The following is a 21,744-nucleotide window of genomic DNA, read 5'->3' on the forward strand; positions in this document are numbered from 1 at the left end:
CTGGTCCCCCATCTTGGAGAGTAAGTCTCGCCCCAACAGTCTGGGATGACTATAAATGAATGGGGTACCCTGCCCATTGCCAGTGGCTCCTAAGACCCAAGATTTTTACTTGGGAATGGGACCATCAGCTTGGAGGGGGACCAAGTGTTGAACACCTGTGTCCACCAACAATTGAGTGGGTTTCCCCTCCACTCTCAGAGTTACCCTGGGTATGGAGAGGACATCCAAACCCTGTCCTCCCTAGCTGCTGTCTTCCCCCAGGCCTAACGCCTTCACCATTTGGAGGTGCTTCTCCCAAAGCCTGGGATTTCCTGTCCCCCAGCTTCTGTTTGTTAGGGTACTCTCCCATCCAGTGGCCCCTCTCCTTACAATACATGCACAGGTCCTTTCAAAGGGGTTTTCTGTCTCTTTGGTTGGAGTCTCTTGTCTTTGTTTTCCCTAACTACTGTAGCCAAGACTCTGTGTAAATCCCTTTCCTGTCATCTTTCTTTTTTCATTCCCCTTTTCATCTCCTTCCTTTCTCTTTCTCTGCTCCTTCTCCTGCCTCCCTGTTGCAGTGGATTGTCTCAGCAACCTGCACTGAATCCCTCAATGACTTATCCTGTAGTCCCTCTAGTCTCTGAAGCTTTTCCCTGATATCTCTACGAGCCTGGTCTATAAAAGCCACAGTCACAGTAGCTTTGTGCTCCTTCCTCCTGGGGTTGTAGGGTGTATATTGGCGGAATGCGTCCATGAGCTGCTCTAGAAAGACTCAGGGGACTGGTCTGGTTCCTGCTTAACCTCACATACCTTGGTCAAATTGGTGGATCGTTGTGTGGCCCCCTTGAGTCTGGTGGTAGATCTTCAGGTGCTCCTCACCTCCTGCTGTATTAAAGTCCCAGTCAGGTCTAGTCAGGGAAAACCTGCTGTCAATGACAGCCTGGTCAATGAACGGTGCCCCTGTGTCTGAGGGACGTTCTTTCTGGCTTCCTGCATTATCCTCTCTTGCTCTTTGGTCATGAAGAGTGCTCTCATGAGTTGTGGATATCATCCCAGGTAGGCTGAGGAGTAAATAAAACAGTCTGAGATTAATCAGCCCCTTGGGGTTATCTGAAAGGGGGGGGCTTCCGGTTATAAGAGTTGGCAAAAGAGAAAGGTCAATATTTCATGGTCTGAGTGCCATCCTCATCTATGGACCTGTAGGCTCAGAGGGGGAGGGCCACTGTTGTATCAGGTGAAGTGACCCATTTGTTCCAGGTCCCCATGTCTGGTCCTGGTTTGGAAGGTCTCTCCTCACCCTGCCCCCTTTCTGGGGCCAGAGGAAGGGGACAGTAAAGGGATGCTGGATGAGAGCTCAAGGGAGATCCTTGGAGAGGAGCCATGGGAACCGGGGTCATGGTAGTGGGGTAAGGGGGTGGAGGATCCATCAGTATCAGATCCACTGTGGAAGGGTCCTGGAGGATGTTCTTTACAGACTCGCTGGTCCGTGGGGTTCTTCTCCTTCATGCCAGGACTTGTGAGAGTCTCAGAGACAAAAAGTCTTTTATCCAAGATGGGGAGTCCTCCACTAGATCCTTCCAGGTAACCAGGGTCTAGATGCCCAAGGGATCCTGACCTAAAGGCTGTTTATTGCTCTGATCACCTGCAAATGGAAGGTAGGTCCCTACGGGTGCCACCCTACTCTGAAGGTGGGCCATTCCAAGGAGAGTAACTAATCTGCCCTTCTTTACTACTGACGGGTTTTCTCCTCTTTCCTTAACTTCCCCCTAGTGGTTAAATAGGATGCTTAACAGGGTAGATTCAGTCTGTCTCATGTCCAAAAATATCATCAGTCCAAGTCCAAGAACACAGAATGAGATAACCAACACCGACAGACAATCAACACATAGACAGTTTGCCCCTGCCATGGGCGCCCAAACCAGGTAATCAGGTGACTCAGCCGGCTCCCGCCTAGCCTTGCCCAGAGGCAGGTGGGTGTAAGGCTGGCGAAAGCCCCTAGGGTCCTTCAGTAGAGTGGAGAAACATTCAGTTTGAGGGCTTTTTGAGATGGTTGCTGGGATTTGAACTCAGGACCTCTGGAAGAGCAGTCAGTGCTCTTAACCACTGAGCCATCTCTCCAGCTCTCCATTTCTAAATTTCCAGGTTCCATATTAGCGTTCATTTTCATTTAACATGAGGTCACCTTTTCTCTTTCTGTGTTTTTTCCCTTCTGGTTCTGAGAATTGAACTCAGGGCCTGTGTATGTCACTGCAAGCGTCTTACCAGGTGAGCTCCTGTCCACTCTTTCCCCCTCCCTGTGGTCCCCAGTAGTGGCCCTTTTCTCTCAGTGTACTCATTCACTAGTGCCATCCTATAGATGTGGGACCAGACTGTGGGTTTGTGTCATCTGGCGTGATGCTGTCATACTTTATCCATGCTGTAGCATGTGCCACTGGTACCTTCCTCCTAAAGGCTGAATGACATCACATGTGTTTATATGCCAAATTTTTTATTTAAAAGTTTTATCTTGGTTATTGTTATTGTGTGTATATGTGATAAATGTGTGTATCTGGGAATGCAAGCACACCATGGCCTGTGTGTGTGTGTGTGTGTGTGTGTGTGTGTGTGTGTGTGTGTGTGTGTGTGCATAAGAAATCAGCTCTAGGGCTGGAGAGATGGCTCAGTGGTTAAGAACACCCGACTGCTCTTCCAGAGGTCCTGAGTTCAATTCCCAGCAACCACATGGTGGCTCACAACCATCTGAAAGAGATCTGATGCCCTCTTCTGGTGTGTCTGAAGACAGATACAGTGTACTTACATATAATAAATGAATAAAAAAAAAAAGAAATCAGCTCTAGAAGTCAGTCTTTCCACCGTGGCAGTGATCTCAGGGGGCTAAATTCAGGTCATCAGGCTCTTGCCCTCTGAGCCATTTCACCAGCCCTTGTCACATTTAACTTAGAATTCTTTTGATGGACTTTCAGACCACTTAGCTTTTGGTTATTGTGAATAGTGCTAATCTGAACAGGGGAATACCAATATCAATTTAAGGGCTGGAGATAGAATGTAGTTGGCAGAACACTTGGCTGGCATGCACAGCACCACATAAACCTGCATGTGGAAGGTGAATGTAGGAGGATCAGAAGTTCAAGGCCAGCCTGAGCACCATGAAACACTTTCAGAAATGATACCCGTGTGTGCTCCTACTCTGTTCTGTAGGGATGCTAATCCAGAAAGGAAATCTTTTTACTTGTGTTGTTTTGAGAGTCTCATGCAGTCCAAGCTGGTCTTGAGTTCCTAATCTTCCTGCCTCCGTTTCCTAGGTGCTGGAATTACAGACATGTATGTACCACCATGCTCCACTGTGACTCCGTGTTGTTTCTTTACTGTTGTTAATGTTTTTGAGGAAGAGTCTTGTGTAGCTCAGGCTGGCCTCAAACTCCCTATGTATCAAAGGATGCCTTTGAACTCTTGGTCCTGTGCCCTACCTCCTAAGTGCTGGGTTAATGGTCTATACCTCTATGCCTGGCTATTCAAAATAATTTGCCAAGTTGGGGAGAGTGAATTCTTGAAATGTAGCCAGGCTGGCCTTACACTCACTATTAATAAATATCATTATATTGTAGCAAAACGGACCCACAGAGCAAAGCTTCCTGAAGGCCTCAGACTTGCTACCCCCAATGAGGCCTCTGGCACTTTTGCTTGGGACCTGCCATCTTCCCAGGCAAGCTCTGTCATATCTATGCCATCTGGATGTTTGCACACAGACCAACCAGACCACCTGGCAGTGGGTGCCTCTCTCTTCCAGACAGCCAGACCAGTACAGCTTGGCACTTGGGGCTGGAATCTGCCCAGGGTAGACACTGACTTCAGACTTGTTAACAGCTGCTTCCTTTCTCACCAGGAGGCTCAAGCTGAGAACCAGGCCATCAGAGGTCATGAGCCTCAGCAGTTTAACACTTCCACCACCACATGACCCTCCCAGGACTGGCTCAAGTATGTCATCGAGCTTTCTCCCTGTCCGTGCCCTCACCTCCATCTGATCTTCCTTCCCATGTTTCCGTTAAACGACCGTCCAGTCTCCCAGAATTCTGACCTGGGAACCTTCCCAGAAGTCTGCATAATCCCCCTGTCTCAGAAAAGCATGGGTTACTTTTCAGTAACCGCTTTTGTTTCCCTTGTTTCTGTCACGTCCGACATCTGAGATATTATTACCACAATGACAGTGGAGCAAGGCAGAAGAAGGGTGGAGGTTAAGAGCCCGGGCAGCAGAATCCACACCAGACCACAGTCTAAGTGGTCCTTTGCATGGACCTGGGAGAAGCTCCAGGTCCTCAGATGTGATGGGCCTAACAACCTCTCCTGAAGGCATCTTCAAAGCCCATCCCCAGACTCTTCCCAGAGCAATCCATGGATTCAGAGTGCTATACATTTCAAGAAGCACATAGACTGACCAGAGCAGTGCTCACACCCTGCAGGCCTCATCAGCTTTTGTGTTCTGCAAAAAGGAGGGATTTTGTTTTTTAGCTGAGAACGTGGAAGCTGTCAGGAAAAACATGCCTGTCACCCCTGACATCCCTCAAGCCTGTCACCCAAACTGCACAGGAGGTCCTCTTAGGAGGTACTGACCCACGAAAATAAAAGACATGCCCAAGGCCTGGAGCCCACTGGCTGGCCTGCTGCCGGCACCCTCCCCTGCTGACTTCTACCTTCCTTCCTTCCTTCTTTCCTTCCTTCCTCCCTCCCTTCTTCCTTCCTTCCTTCCTTTCTTCCTCTGTATTGTGCTAGCTTTCTCCTCAGGGCTCTTGAGGGGACTCAGGCCTCATGGATAGCTAGGCAAAGCCAGACTCTTACTCCACTCACACTAATTTTAGATTTTTACCCCAATTTTGTTTTTAGTTTTTTTGGGGGGGGAGGGGGTTGCTATTTCCCGGCACCGCATAAATTCAGACATGGTGGCACATGCCTATAGTCCCAGCACTTGGGACAGGCAGGAAGATCAGAAATTCAAAGCCACCCATGGCTATAGAATGAACTTGAGACTAGCCTGAGCTGCATGAGGCCTTGTCACAAACCAATAAACATGACCGTCTATTCACTACAGCCCTCCTCTTGTCTTTAAAACCCTTCAAGCCTGACCTTTCCCTTCTCATACCCAAGATGCATTAGTTGAAAAGTACCTCAGGCTTCAGATGAAGGCTGTTACTGCCGCTGTCCAGCTTGGATGATAATAGCATTCCATTGCCAATGCTCAGGAAACCAATGGCCCTGCCTCTTAGCCTGCCTAGGCAGTGCAGGGCATTTATATATATTGTGCTCCCCACCTCTCTGAGGCTGTACTGGTCCTGTTTCTCAGGGAGGTCTTCCTTGAATTGAGGGAGAGGGGGTTTCACAAGAGCGCAATTATGGGACATGAAGGGGAATTCACGTGGCTGACTAAAGCCCACACAGAATGAAGTGTGGGAAAGGTATGAGTCCCAACAGTCGATGGTCGACTGCAGTGTCTTCCTTCGTGTATGGTCTGAGACACTTTTGGACATTTCTCTTCTTCTCGGTGATATTCCCTTGAAAATCTCTTCTAAAAATAAACATTCTTGTTACACACAAAATTGAAACTCCAAGAAAATACTGCGTAAGATAAAAAAAAATCACTAATGAGCCCCTGCCGAGAACCTCTCCATTATTATCATCCTGTTGCCTATACCCACAGTGGACTGTGTCCAGGACCCTAAAACTCCAGGGGCTCCAGGCTCTCAAAGATTCATTCCTCTTTATTTTATGTGCATGAGGGCTTTGGACTTGGAACCAGTGCCTCTGCAGACTGAGACAAAATGCAATTGTACAACTGAGTGACTGCAAAATTCAATGTTTTTCACATGATGTATTTCAGTTTCTCTCTCTTATGTTCTTGCCTAAAACCCCAAGTCCCCAAAGCAAAGGCATTCTGTGCTAACTGGTTTCCAGAGGTCCCCGAGGACAGTAGCAGGGCATGGCTTCTACTGTCTGAGAACCGGCTAGTGAAGGCAGCGGTCATATAGGGTGAAGGCTGGGCAGACCCTGCTTGTCCTATGAAAAAGGCCACCTCAGTCACGCTGGCAACAAAGGGCATGCACACTCTCAGTGTGTGCGCGTGAGTACAGACAAACAGACAGACAGGTGAGGGCAAGGCCTTAGCTGGTGGCGAATGTTAAGGGATTCAGGCCAGCAAGCCTCCCTGGGGTCCTTCAGCTTGTTCACACCCTTCTGTCCGTGACCGAGGAGCAGGTCTGTGGTCCTTTACTTGGCAGCCCTCGCAAACTTATTCAAGTTTACACAGGCCTTTCCTGGCTGGTTTCAGAATAAACCGTTCCCTTTTGCTACCCTGAAATGGACATTCACAATGAGCAAGATTAAAGGAGGGAGAGGAAGGAGAGGTTTCCAGCCGGAAGAAACATGAGTTTCTATACACTGACAGAATGTGGTTATGATGGGGAGGGAGGTGAGTGTTAAGAGAATATGTCCTGGATGGGCACATAGCTCAGCAGGTAAAGACACTTGGCACCTAACTGTGCAAACCTAACAACACACACACATACACACACACACACACACACACACACACACACACACACGCTATGATGATGATGATGATGATGATGATTTTATTTGCTGTATTAACTATATTCCGATTTATTTGTTTTTATTTTGTGTGTATGAGTGTTTTGTCTGCATATATGTTGGAAGAAGGTGTCTGATCTTCAGGACTGGAGCCACAGATGACTGAGAGTCCACAGGAACAGTATGTGCTCTTAACCAGCTGAGCCATTTCTCTAGCCCCATGGAATAGAATTTTTAGGAGACAACATAAGCTAGCATGAATTGATTTTTGTGTTCATTTCTTTGTTTATGTTTTTTTGGTTCTTTTTTTTTTTTTCGGAGCTGGGGACCGAACCCAGGGCCTTGCACTTCCTAGGCAAGCGCTCTACCACTGAGCTAAATCCCCAGCCCTGTTTATGTTTTTGAGACAAGTTCTCAGAAGTAGCTTTGGGCCTGCTATAGCCCGGGTCAGCATCAGACTTGCGATTGCTGTTCTCTGTGCCCCTGCCCAGGGTAACTCCAGGTAAGCACAGCCACACCTTCTCTTGTAGTTAACTTTTATTGAGAACTTGGCACTGCAAGATAACTCAAACGCAGTGCCACATCCAGCCGTCCTTTAAACAAACTTGTCTGGGTAAATATTAGTGGTGTCCACTTCATATCTGAGAAAAACCAACTCGGCATTTCCTCCAGGAAGCAAAACAGTTTGTTCAAGATGAGGTAAGAACCTTAGGCTGGACTCAGGAGCGTGATAATTTGCTTTTCACCTTCAAAGCAGTGGAGAATGAAATGGGAGGGGGTCTCAGCTTCCCCTGTTCTTCCCCTGGGGGTTGGTTCAGTCTGGGGCTGGGCTGAGCCCTGATCCAAAACTGTTCTTGCTGGCAAACCCTAACCCCAGATGTAGCCCCTGAGGGAGTTCAGTGCTAAACCAGCATTGAACCAGATTAGCGGAGTCACTGGGGGCCAGGGTCAAGTTTCCATTCAGTTTTCTCCCTCAGCGGCTGTTGACCCTTGTAGATACAACTGCAGAGGCCACCCAGGGTGCCTGCACACTGGTCAAGACATGCAGGGCAGTTTGGGCCAGGCCCCTCCAGCTGTCTTTAAAAAGCATTTGTTACACAGCTGCTGAGCAAGGCCTGGAAAAAAAAGGCCCACAGAATGGAAACTCAGAAAAAAGGAGAAAAGAAAAGAACTCCAAACCATCAACACCTCTTCATTCCAGCACCGAGGAAGCCCAGCATGTTGGCCAGAGGCTCAGCACTCAGGTCACTGGAGTGTGGAGTCTGTCTTCCATGGAAGTCCACAATTTGACCTTAAAGGCAAAGATCAGAACTAGGAGAGTGAGATCTATGCCCAGGCGGATGGAGTAGCTGAGAATATGGTGCTGTCTGTAGTCTCCCCCAAACTTCCTGTGGTCCTCACTGTGCCAGGAGCCCTGCAGCCTGTGTTTCCTCCTCATCCTCCACACTGCCCTCCAAAGCCACAGTCAGGTAAAAAAGTAGTGCAATTAGGGTTTGTAACCACAGCAAACCTTCCTTAAAACAGACAGGGAGAGCACAGGAGTGTTTGCTCTGCAAGCTTAAGAACCTTGAGCCTGATTACTGCAGATCACACAGTAGGAGAGAACTGGCTCCCAGGAGTTGTCTGACCTCCACACAAGCACGATGGCAGCCTGACCTCACAAATAGATAGTAAATAAATGTAAATTTTTTAAAAAGCCAGATGTGGTGGCATATGCTTGTAATCCTAGTGCTGAGGACAGAGACAGCTAAATTCCTGAGGCTTGATGGTCAGTCAGTCTAACCTAATTGCTGAGCCCAAGGCTGTTAAGAGATCCTTGTCTCAAAGGAAAGGAAAGAAAAGAAAAGAAAGGAAAAGAAAAGAAAAGAAGAGAAAAAAGAAAGAAATTGATCCTTCTGGTTTTTGTCTGCGCCCAAAGCTGACCCTGTGCCACAGCTCTCTGTGTCCAGATCCCACCAGAAAAGAACTGGTCTCCCAGGAGTGCTGACACACCTTAGAGTGCAAAATGGTCAAGCCACTGCCAAAGACAACAAGACCAGCTAACATCAGAGATAACCAGATGGTGAGAGGCAAGTTCAGGAACCTAAGCAACAGAAACCAAGGCCGTTTAGAATCATCAGAGCCCAGTTCTCCCACTGCAGCAAGTCCTGGATACCACAACACACCAGAGAAGCAAGATTCTGATTTAAAAATCACATCTCATGATGATGATAGAGGACTTTAAGAAGGACCTAAATAACACCTTAAATAAATACAGGACAACAAAGGTAAACAGGTAGAAGCCCTTAAAGAGGAAACACAAAAATCCCTTTAAAAATTATAGGAAAACAAAACCAAACAGGTAAAGGAATTGATCAAAACCATCCAGGATCTAAAAATGGAGATAGAAACAATAAAAAAAATCACAAAGAGAGACAACCCTGGAGACAGAAAACCCAGGAAAGAGATCAGAAGTCATAGATGCAAGAATTACCAACAAAATACAAGAGATAGAAGAGAGAATCTCAGGGGCAGAAGATGCCATAGAAAACATTGACACAACTGTCAAAAATGCAAAACACAAAATGCTCCTAATCTAAAATATACAGGAGATCTAGGACACAATGAGAAGATCAAACCTAAGGATAATAGGTATAGAAGAGAGTGAAGACTCCCAATTTAGAGGGCCAGTAAATATCTTCAACAAAATTATAGAAGAAAACTTCCCTAACCTAATGAAAGAGATGCCCATGAACATACAAGAAGCCTGCAGAACTCCAAACAGATTGGGCCAGAAAAGAAAATTCTCCCTTCAAATAATAGTCAAAACACCAAATACACTAAACAAAGAAAGAAAAGCAGTAAGGGAAAAAGGTCAAGTAACATATAAAGGCAGACCTATCAGAGTTACACCAGACTTCTCATCAGAGACTATGAAGGCCAGAAGATCCTGGGCAGATGTCATACAGACCCTAAGAGAACACAAATGCCAGCCCAGGTTACTGTATCCTGCAAAACTCTCAATTAACATAGATGGAGAAACCAAGATATTCTATGACAAAACAAATTTACACAATATCTTTCTAAAAAGCCAGCTCTACAAAGGATAATAGATGGAAAATTCCAACACGAGGAGGGAAACTGCACCCTAGAAAAAGCAAGAAAGTAATCTTTCAACTAACCCAAAAGAAGAAAGCCACACAAACATAATTCCACCTCTAACAACAAGAGTAATGACTGATTCTTAAAGCAATCTTGTGTGTGTGTTGATTAGAGAATGTGACTGTTGTTATTCAATTATTATTGAAATTATATATTAATTATTGTCTGTTGTTGCATATTTTTTAAAGATTTATTCATTTATTATATATAAGTACACTGTAGCTGTCTTCAGATACACCAGAAGTGGGCACTGGATCTCTTTACAGATGGTTGTGAGCCACCATGTGGTTGCTGGGAATTGAACTCAGGAAGAACAGTCAGTGCTCTAAACTGCTGAGCCATCTCTCCAGGCCTTTTTTTTTTTTTTAACAAAATGATTTATTTATTATATTTATATGAGTATTCTGTGTCTGTCTTCAGACACACCAGAAGAGGGCATCAGATCCCACTACAGATGGTTATGAGCCACCATGTGGTTGCTGGGAATTGAACTCAGGACCCCTGGAAGAGTAGTCAGGTGCTCTTAACCGCTGAGCCATCTCTCCAGCCCATTTCACATGATTTTTTTTCCTTTCTTTTCTTTTCTTTTTTTTTTGTTGCATATTTGATACCTTTCTAGTAATTGTTTTTTGTGGTGTCTTTGGGTTTTCTATATCTTCCTTTTACCTCTTATGTTCATGTTAAGCTTCTTTTTGTTTTTTTTCTTTTTTTTGGAGCTGGGGACTGAACCCAGGGCCTTGCGCTTGCTAGGCAAGCGCTCTACCACTGAGCCAAATCCCCAACCCCTTATGTTCATGTTATAATTCAGTGTGAAGGATGTATTCAAGTATCTTTCCTGTGCTGTTTCAGTGGTAATGAATCATTTTAATTTGTGTTAATTATTGATGTCTGGTCTATCTCCTGCCATTATGAGGGATAACCTTGTAGGGTAGAGTAACTCAGATTGGCAGTTATACCTCTAAATGTTTAAAATATATCACTGTTCCCATCTTTCCTTATGAGCATCTGCGGTAGAATCTGCCCTTCTTGATCTGAGACTTTTCTATGGCAGGGGCTTCTCTCCTCAAGTCTTCAACTTCTTCTCTTTGCTACAAAAGAAATGTAAAGTAAAATGTGTCACAAACTGGTTATTTTTAGATGTGGCATGTTTGGTAGTTAAACTACTATTGTATCTAAATAACCACAAACAAGTCTCTGTGCTTTGAAAAATGCATGCTACATTTCACTGATACAATGTTATTCCCAGTAATGTGTCCTTCTCTTCTTGTGCCTATGATTTATAGATTTGATCTTTTTAGTTTTGAAAAAAACACACAAAGAGGTTCTTCAACATTTTACTATAAAAATACGTTGAAATAGAAGTATTTTGAAAAGCTTAGTTCAATAAAACTTTATGAGGACATGCACAAATAAAAAAAATGAGAGCATATGAAAAACAACACCCAAGGTTGACCTCCGGCCTTTGCACGCACGCTCACACACACACACACACACATTCAGACAGACACTCGGACAGACACACTCACACACACATGTACACATGCACACTCAGACAGACAGACAGACACACACACACTCAGACACTCAGATAGACAGACACACTCTCACACACACATGCACACATGCACACTCAGACACTCAGACAGACAGACACACACAGACACTCAGACACACACACACACTCAGACACTCAGACAGACAGACACACACACACATGCACACACACACAAGCTATGCATACATACATGTGCTGGTGTGACACATGTGCAAGTGCCTGCACACACACAGATGTGTACATATATACCCACTCAACAATATACGGGTGGGGAGAGAGGGTCACAATATTACCTACTTAGCAGTCTGGGGATCTCACTGTGTGGTTCAGGCTAGCCTTCAACTATGTAGCCCACAGACTGACCCTGAAGTATTAGTCTTCCTGTCTCTGCCTCGGGCTTCTTAGGGCTGGACTGTACTTTTCTTTGGAAAAAAAGAAAGAAGCTGCACACTTGTCCTTTCTTGCTGGCTGTAAGACCTGTCAAGCTCACCTACACATGGGAAACTTCAGGTGAGTGGTCCCGGAATGAAAGCATCTGTTTCAGAAGTTCCTGTGACTTAAACCAGTCACACCCACACCATTGCAACATTAAACGGTGGTTTACAACCTTTGCTTGTGGCCCACTCTGGCAGTGTGTGAAAGGGAGGAGGCCATCTTGCCTCTTTTCTCCTGTAGACTACATGGACACTACAACACCTTGCAGCTGAGCCAAATGAGATCTTGGTACTCTTAATTATGTAGGCATTGAGGTGTGTTGTCCTACGAGAAGAGTTTAATGGGTTTTTGTTGTTTGGCTGGTTTGGGGAGTGGGTTATTGTCCTTATTTGTTTTTTGAGGCTGTGTCTCAGGGAGGCAAGGCTGGTCACAAGCTTGATGTGCAGCTGAAGATAAACTTGAGCCCCTTCACCTCCCAACTACTATAATCACCAGCTCATCTCGCCAGGCCTACCACTGGATCCTTTTACACTGTAAGCCAACCTTCTTCACTACCTCTTGATAGATAAGAGTATTCCTCAGGAGGAGGAAATAAGCAGCCTCCTGAGGCAAAAAGATTTCTGTCAGTGAGCATCACACAAACACGGGCTATACCGTAGTAACAAACGATTCCATAAGTGCTTTATAAAGGTTTCATTCTTGGAGATCCCTTGTTACACTAGATCCTTTGCTAAGGCCGATCAGTCAGGAAGTTATCTGTCAGCAATGGTGCAAAGAGAGTTCTAGAGGACCTAGCATTAGAGGTTTCAGACTGTGACCATTTGAAAGGGTCACATCTGTTCACAACCCTTTGACCATCCTGGAGTCATGGCCCTGTCCAGCCACAAGGGGTCAGCGCAACGCTGCTTTGAGTCAGAAAAGCAGCAGCAAATGCTCGTGGAAGTCAACCTTCACCAAAATCAGCAGAACCGCAGAACCACACCTACCAAGAACGGATGGCACCGCCAGGCTGCACCTCTAGCCCCCAAGGCTGACCAGGACCTCTCTGCATTTTCCTGCTGAACTAAATTTAAATTTTAGAAGAGGATACACAGTTCCTCGGAAAAGTCACGTTGAAGGCCAGCTACGCAGCCTAGAGGACGAAATCACTTACTTCATGAGCGTGAAGGCCTGAGTTCAATTCCAGGACCCTCATAATGCTCAGAGTGAACCACTTCCATAAAGCGGCCCTCTGTCCTCTACATGTGTGCCGTGGCACATACACACTCATTCTCCCACACAGGGTCATGTGCACACACATTCACACAGTAGCAATGAGCACTTAGAAATTAGAAAAATCAAACTGAACAAGGCCAAATATACATTAACAAAAGGGCAATCGTGGCTCAGACAATGTAGCTGCACACCCCAGGTCTGACTGCTGCCCTGGGCAGGTCGTCCTCTGGAGAATAAGCTTAAAGGGGGAAGAGAAGAGCCGGTGTCAGCTCCCTTTCAAGTTGCTGTAACTAAACACCTGACGGCAGCAGCTTACAGAACACTGGTTTATTTTGGCTCTCGGTTTTGAGGGGATACAGTCCATGGTAAGGCACAGCAGCAAGCAGCTGCAGATGTGTTGTGTGAGGGGGTCACGCTGCAGCCAGCATAGAAACAATGGGGGATGCTGGTGTTCAATTTCTTCTTTCCGTTTGATTCAGGCAGGGACCTCAGGTGACAGGATGACGCTACCCTGTCAGGGTGGGTCTCCCTCCTCAGTTAACCTTTTCTGGAAACATCCTTACAAACACGGCCAGAGGTTTGTCTCCTGGGTGATGCCAGATCCCATCAGATTGACAAGATCAGCTATCAAAGAATGCTTATGAATATACAAGGAAGGAAATTCTGCTGAGCACAGGAATATGAAGTGACTGTGTACACGCTTGAAAAATCTGACTCCCCAGATTGCTACGTGAACACTACATCTTAGACTGGTTTATAAAGCATCTGCTATTGGTGTACTGACACGAAACAATACAGACTCACATATGTTGACCAATGTTATAGGCTGAATTATGCTTCCTCTCCAATTCTTTTTATTTTCTCTTTGGGGAGGTACTTGGAATAGAACTTAGCATATGCTAGGTAAGTGTTCTAACCACTGGCCTATACCCTCCCCTACAATTCCTATTATTCAGTATGTGACTTATTAGTAAATACAACCTTTAAAGAACTAATGTTAAGTTGAGCTATGGAGCTGTTCCTGTACAATATGAGAGCTTTGTTAAAGAAAAAAATTAGGACATCATGATGACCAGCTATATGTCAACTTAATACAACCCAGAGTTGTCTGAGAGAAGGGATCAATGGAGAGAATGCCTCCTAAGATCCATCTGGGGGGCATCTTCTTAGTGATTGATAGGGGAGGGACCAGCCCATTGTGGGTGGTGCCATCCCTGGGCTGGAGGTCCTGGGTGCTATAAGAAAACAGGTGAGCAAACCAGTAAGCAGCACCCTCCATGGCCTCTGCATCAGCTCCTGCCTCCAGGTTCCTGCCCTGTGAGAGTTTCCGTCCTGACTTCCTTTAGTGAGGAACAGCAGTGTGGAAGTGTAAGCTGAATAAACCCTCCTTGACTTGCTTTTGGTCACGGTGCTTCATCTCAGCAATAGGAACCCTGACCGAGACAGATACTGTCTTAGACGGATATAGACGAGATCCTGTAAAAACGCAGGGAGGAGATTGCATCTAAAGCCAAGGAGGGAGACGTAGAAAAATCAGTGTTACCAACACATTGATTTTAGATTTCTACCTTCTGGAACTACAAGGAGGTAAACTTCTGTGTTTCAGCCACTCTATTTTGCCGGTGGGAGGTCTCATGGGGTAGCCCGAGTTGGCCCGGAACCCACTATGTGGCTTCGAACTTGCTACAGTCCTCGTCCCTCAGCCTCCTGACAGATGCTGCAACATCTACTTCAGGATTTTTGCTTGTTCTTTTTAGACAGGGTTTGCTAAAGCACTCGTGACTGGCCAGGGTCTTCCTATGTAGACCAGGTTGGCCATGAACTCACAGAGATTTCCCTGCCTCTGCTTCCCAAGTGCTGGGGTTAAAGACATGCACCACCACACTAGGCTCCAGTCGAGTTTTTGTTGTTGTTATTACTGCTGTTCTTGAGTGAAAAGATAAGTAAATAAAAGGAAAGGACAGGACTGCTCCTGGAATGGTGGGGGAGAAGGTTTGTGATAGACAAGTGGTATAGGTAGAGGCTAGGACAGGGACATCTGGAAGAGTCCAGAGGGGACATGACCAGGCTGAATGAGGGCCATGTGTGGACAGGTGGGGGTGCAGGGGAGGCAGAGGGGAAAGAGGGACCTTGGGTGCAGTAGTTAGGAGGCCCAAGGTGCCAAATGGCTAGACTACATAGGGAAGAGCTTCTGGGGGAAGGGCTTCCCAGTTGCTGGGCTGGAGAGTTCAGGGTAGAAGATGGGATATTCAAGCCAAACCTCATAACAGGTAGAGACTGTGGGATGCTGGGAGAATCTGGCAGCCAGGACTGATTTGATAATTAAGTAGGCACCTCAGCCATTTGTCCTCGGTTTGGAACTTAACAGTTGTTAGTAATAAAATCTTAGCAATGGTTCTTCCAGTGCCCCAGAAATCCTTCATATTCATTACTTTTATAGAGTTGGATCAAATCCTAAGCTGGGTGTAGTGGCATTGCCTGTAACCTCAGCTCTTAGATGGAGGCAGGAAGATTCAGAGTTTAAGGCCACCATCTGCTGTGTGATGTGTTTCTAGCCAGCCTGGACTACAAGAAATACAAGCAAGACTAACAAACAAACAAAAACCCCAAAACTCATCCGAAGGAACCCCAGAACCAGTTAAAGGAGGAAGGGTTTGCTTGACTCCCAGTTTGGAAGGCTCTGTGGTCTCTTAGCTGAGTGTTTCTGGGTCTAGCTGGAGGCAGAGCATTGGTGGCAGGGGTATGGTGGGAGACTGTTCACTTCATGGTGGACAAGAAACAGATAGACCAGAGGCCTGGAACAAGATACCATCAAGACTCCACCGGAAGCTACTTCCTCAGATACGCCCCACATTCTAAAGCTCCCAGAATTTCCTAAAGCAGCACCATCAGCTGAGTGTCCACCCCTAAGCACAACACTTTTGGCAAGCACTTCATATGTAAACTGTAACATTTTCCTCAAAATATATCATCCAAGCCAGGCGTCATGGCACATGACAGCAATCTTACCACTTGAGAGGCTGAGGCAGGAGGTTTAGAAGTTTGAGACCAGAGTGGACTACTTAAGAAATACCTGCCTTGGGGTTGGGGATTTAGCTCAGTGGTAGAGCACTTGCCTAGCAAGCGCAAGGCCCTGGGTTCAGTCCCCAGCTCCGAAAAAAAGAATTAAAAAAAAGAATGACCTGCCTCAAAAATTAAAACAAAAATAAAGCAGCAACCCAAGAAACACACACACACACACACACACACACACACACACACACTTTCTCTCTGAGACACACAAGCACGCACATACACACATGCATACATTCACATACAGAGAGACAAACACATGCATGTACTCATGTACACACAAAGACACACATGCATAGACACACACACTCGCATATACACACATGCATGTGCACACACGAGCAGGAATGGATGTATACACACTCTGAAACACATGTATACATTTGTATGCACATGCACGCACACACAAACACTGTCTTTCTCTTTCTCTCTGAGACTCCCCCCCACACTCTTGCAGTGTCCCATGCTCTCATACACAGTCACATGCTCTTCCCTTACATCCTCACAAATGCTCACACACTGATGCAGACACTTTTCCCTCACACACTCACACAAACATACATATTCTTCCCATTCCCAGTCAGCATGGAAATTGACAAAACTGAGTGCCATTTCTTGGGACTGAACCCTTTTGCCAGCTCTGCCAGGTAGGCACTTTGTACAACTTAGTAGTAATTTGTGTTTGTAAGTTACCCTGACGTGTCACCTGAAATCTCAGTGAAACTGAGGGACACCCTTCTAAGGTGTTCTCTTATGGCTTAGGAAAGTGCCAGCTACTAGCAAAGGCTCCATTTCCCCACCATGCTCACCTCCACACATGTCAAGCTCCACACAGGCTTGCTTGTCCTCACAACATGACGGTGGGATTTCCCAGACAGCTTGTTTATGAGAGACCCTGGAAATCACAGGTCGTTGATTCAGTCTTCTGTCAGTTCCACAGCCTGGCTCTCTTGTCAGTGTAGCAGACTGCTTGAGTACCTACTCAAGATAGAGATTGCCACTCCCCGAACTAAGAATATTTGGGACGAGGCTAGAGTAACACCAGATTGTTGGCCCTAACTATAGGAGCAGTTTCTGACTGGATAGTTGATCTCAGCTGCAGCAGTGTAAGAGCCACCGTGAAATGTAGATAGTCCTCTTCAACTTCACTGGTCCCCTCCCCAGTTTTCCTTTTTCTTCTTCCTCTTTTCATCCACCCTTCCTTCTTCCTTCCTTCCTTCTTTCTTCCCTTTTCCTTCCTTCCTTTTTCCTGCCTTCCTTTCTTTCTCTCTTTCTCTTCCCCCCTCCTCCTCTTCCTTCCCCCTCTCCTCCTCGTTCTCTTCCCTTTCTCCACCCATCTCCTCCTTCCGGGGTGAAAGCCAGAGTATTACATAATCTCCATAATCTCAGCCGTTGCTGCCCTCCGATATCCCTCACCTCTTCCCATAGTCTGAGTCTATCTTGGAAAGTAGGTCAGATGAAACTTAGAGATGGAGAAACAAAGCCACAGCACGGTTAGGTTGGTTGCTTGGGTTCCTGATTATGGGTCATAGAGAACTGAGAGCAGCATCCTGGGTGATGACCCCAGGGGGCTCCTTTCACAAGGTCGCCCTGCTTTTCTTTGTCTGTTGGCAATGAACTCGAAGTGCTCATGGTTATCTTTCAGCAAGGCTGTGAAAGCTCTTTCTGAAATCGATATTCAAGGTTCTGATACTCTAATCAGATAAGTAAGAATGACTTCTCTAGAAGTGTACCACGGGGTCATGGCTCCTCCTCATGTTATTCTGTTCTGTTTGACTGCCTTGTTTTGGTTCTGAGACAGGATCTTGATGTGATCTTTCTGCCTCCACCTCCCTCTGTAGGACCGCAGGTCCGGGTCTTCAATCTCAGCCTTGTTTTTTTCTTTACTTCATTTTCTTTGCAGAATTTCACACTTCTTTTCCCAAATGTAGACTCTGGCTCTGCTAGTGGCTAAGCTTAGAATTGAAAAGTAAATTCTTTCAAGAACGTCAAAGTGAGGCAAAGCACCACCTTTTATGTAGTGAGGAGCCCTTCTCCTTTCAGAGTCCCACTGCAGGCTGGACAGCCAGCACTGGGTCATAGGTACCCACTGGGGAAAGCAGTAAGTTTCTAACTCCCAGTAAAGAGCAGTGAAGGTTTTAAGGTTTAGAGCAACACACAGCCCTTTTCCGCTCAACTCTTTGGGCTAGAATGAAACAAAGACGAGAGGGTTATTTATGACTCTTTGGAATTCTGTCACTTGAAACCATGGTATCAGGGTAGACCAGATATTTATTAGGGGAGAAAGATGCCTTTGTCCCTCATACCGATCCACATTTCCACGGGATAGTGACAGAGTTCAGAGCATAACTTTCTACCATATGTAGCTCCTCCAAGGAGTGTCTAGGTGGAGGCTATGAGTCAGCTGGACTTACCTGCAGAATTTACTGTTGCTTGGGTCACTCTGAGCAGGGCAGAGGAAACTGGGTAGACTCATGAACTTGGTTGATGACCTGTCTGTGTCTAGGGTGTCTCTGTCCTAACTTATGCTTTCTAATCAAATGGCAAATGCTTATGGTTTTGTGTTCTATGTATTCCTTACCATTAGATTGACTTCCTTACAGTGAGCTTCCTGTAACTGGGCACCCAAATAATTAGATCTGGGTACCAGAATTTTGTGAGCATCCAATTCCAGGTGGATTTTCCTTGCAGAAGAGATGGCTGCCCTTGGTGGGCATCCTACTGCATTCTCTGACACTTGCATGCTACCACACATGGACCTCGGAATAACAACCACAAACACACAATGGTTTATGCTTCTCAAGGGCTCTTGTGTACAAAATCTCACTGGAGCTTGCTGCTTGCTCTAGGAGGGAAACAGAACAGGCCTGTCTGTTTAGCCCCATTGTCGAAGGTGGGTACCAAGACTCAGAATTACGAAGCACCTTTTCCAGCGGTGAACTGGAATCCACAGCTTATGGTGCTTAATTTTGTGCATCAGTTGGTTGGACCACAGAATGCCTATCTGTGGTCTAATATCCTGGTGGGTCTCTAAAGGCATAGCTGGATAAACTGAGTAAGGCAGACTTACCTTCTCTAATGTGGGTGGGTCTCAACCAGCAAGGTTGTTTTTCCTTTGCCTCCAAACTCAAATGGAAGGTGGGTGGTTAGCACACCCCTATATCCCAGCACTCTGGAGGATTGTGGGTCCCAGGCTAACCTGAGCTACAGAGTGAAAGCTCACAAAATGAACCAAGAGAACAGGCTACAGCTCAGCTGATGGGGAGCTCGCTTACACAAGAAGTGTTTGTTCAGTCTCCCGCACATGGTGGTGCACAGCCTTAACCCCAGCACATGGAAAGGGGATAGAGGGAGGAGGATCAGAAGTTCACAGTCATGCTTACTACATTGTAAATGCAAGGCCAGCGTGGGCTACATAAGACTCTTTGTCAAAAATAAGAAAGCAAGCCCCATAAGTGAGTCTCAGGCCTGTTGGCATCTGTACTAGAATTGCATTATGATTCTGGGATTTCGGCATGCTCACTGTAAGCTTATTGGCCCCTATAATCAATTCCTTATAATAAATAAACCTCTCGGAGATGTGTGTTTCTGTGTTGATGTGTGTAAAATGTTTGCTTTATGAGTTAGATTTCTCCAGAGAATCCTAGGATGCCAAGTCTCTCAAGCTGACCCACACTCATTTGCTGACACTTCCCCTGCTCTGTGGTGGGGAGGCCCTGCCGTTAGTCAGCTCAAGGTCATGTCTCAGCCCGGGCTTCCTCACCAGGACTGGACTTAGGTACCAGAGCATTACCAGCTGAGTGGCAGAAGGAAGACTTCCCATACATTCTCAGGTAGACTGTGGCCTCCCTGGCACAGGGTTTGCCCAAAATTCTCCGCAAGGCTCCTCTGTGCTCCCTGCACATCCTGAGAGCAAGATGAGAGGAAATGGTAACGTGACGTTTCCCAGCAGTTCCAGGCGAGGAATTTGACTCTCCTGAAGGGCCTGTGTGTCAGCCCTACCAAATCTTATCCCTGCCCTGTTTAAAACAAAAACAAACAAAAAAAGCCACAACAGATGTGCCACGACTGCTAACTCTATCAGTCTTCTTTAAGTTTGGAATGTGCAGGAGGCCCTTCCAACCAACAAGGCATCGAAGGGCAGGCTTCACCGTCTCATGGCTGTTGTCCGTAGCCTGCACGTCCCGTAACATCTAGTTATTCCCGTCCCGCGGTTCCACAGGTTCCCTTTCAGTTCAGCAGTGATTGAGGCCCTGCTATGTGTGAGTTGCTATGCTAGACGCTGAGGGCAAGGTTCAGAGGCTCCTTGTCATCACGGAGTTTTACAGTCAAGGAAAAAAGCAGACATTAAGCAATTTCAGTAAAGGGCAATGATTATGCTGATAGTGGAAATGTCAGGGGAGAAGGTCAAGGAAAACATTCCGCACACGTGGAGTAGCAATAAGGCTCAGAGCTTGGACACTGGGTACAGGATAGGGTGGGGCTGGAGGGGAGGGGCTGGCAGAAACCTAATGGTACCAGGTATTGGGGACCCATAAACAGCCCCAAGCAGCTGCTACCAGCCACCTGTGCCTACCAAGCACCTGAAACGTGGTCGTAAGTAGGAGGTGCTGTAAGCATGGGAGAGTGGGTTCTAAGAATAACTTGAGAAGAGATGGACTATAGATCGTTAGCCATTACATCGACTCAATGTGGAAATATTTTGGATATACAGGGTTAATGTTAAAAATTAGTTTTATTTTCACTTTACTTCTTTTTGATGCATCTACTAGGAAATAATCTAAGACTGGGTCTCATTACGTTGTCCTTATTATCTGGAACTTGATACGTAAACTCAACTGACCTTGTATCTGCAGTCACCCTCCCCAGTGCTGGAATCAGAGGTGGGCCCCAGCCTAGCAGAAAATGTAGATTACATATGTGACACATATTTGTTACCCAGTACTGTTGCAGGCAGTGGCTTAGACCTGGAGTCCACGAGGCAAAACTGCAACAAATTTGAAGCCAGCCAGGGCCACAGAGCAAGACTAACCTGGTTTTATGAAAACCAAAGCAGCTGAGTTCCGTGGTGCACAGCAAAGCTCTCTGCACATCCGGGTGGAGGCCAGGAGTCAGGAGTTCAAGGCCAGCCTTGACCACCTGTCTCAGGTTACACAAGGAGGGAAAGAAACATCTGGGCTTCACTCTGAGTGTTCTGCACGTCTTTGAAATGTTTAACAGAGGTGCCTTGATCAAGTTTCCCTTTTCCAAAAGGAAAGACTGGTTATCAGGAAGAGACTAGAGAGAAAACCAGAGAGGGGCTGTGAAGAGCCGAATTAGACAGGCTGGTAGCAGGGAAGGACTGAAGGAGAAAACTCCAGCTCTGGCTACAAGACGGTATCAGAAAACAAGGAAGTAAATCCCCACCATGTACAGGCCAAGAGAAAGGAGGGTGGCAGGATCAAGGCCACTGTTACAGGGGTACTTTCTCACTCGTTCAATAACCACTTGCTAATAACTGTTGCTCCAGAGGAAAGGACTGGCTGAATCGTAGAATTCCCATCCTCATCCATCAAAATGGTTAACCATGCAGGAGGTCACAAGGACCGCACCAGGACAGCTGAGTCACAAAACTATTATAACTTACGGAATGACATCCGTCTCCACAAATCATACTGACACGAACAGCTAAGTATCTAAGTTAGTCTTTCGTATAGAATCTCAAGGAATATATGATGGAGGAATTACATACCATAACTTCCCTCAAACAAGATTCATAGATGGATGGTAAA

Source organism: Rattus norvegicus, chromosome 7 (assembly GCF_036323735.1).
Source record: "Rattus norvegicus strain BN/NHsdMcwi chromosome 7, GRCr8, whole genome shotgun sequence".
Classification (NCBI taxonomy): Eukaryota; Metazoa; Chordata; class Mammalia; order Rodentia; family Muridae; genus Rattus; species Rattus norvegicus.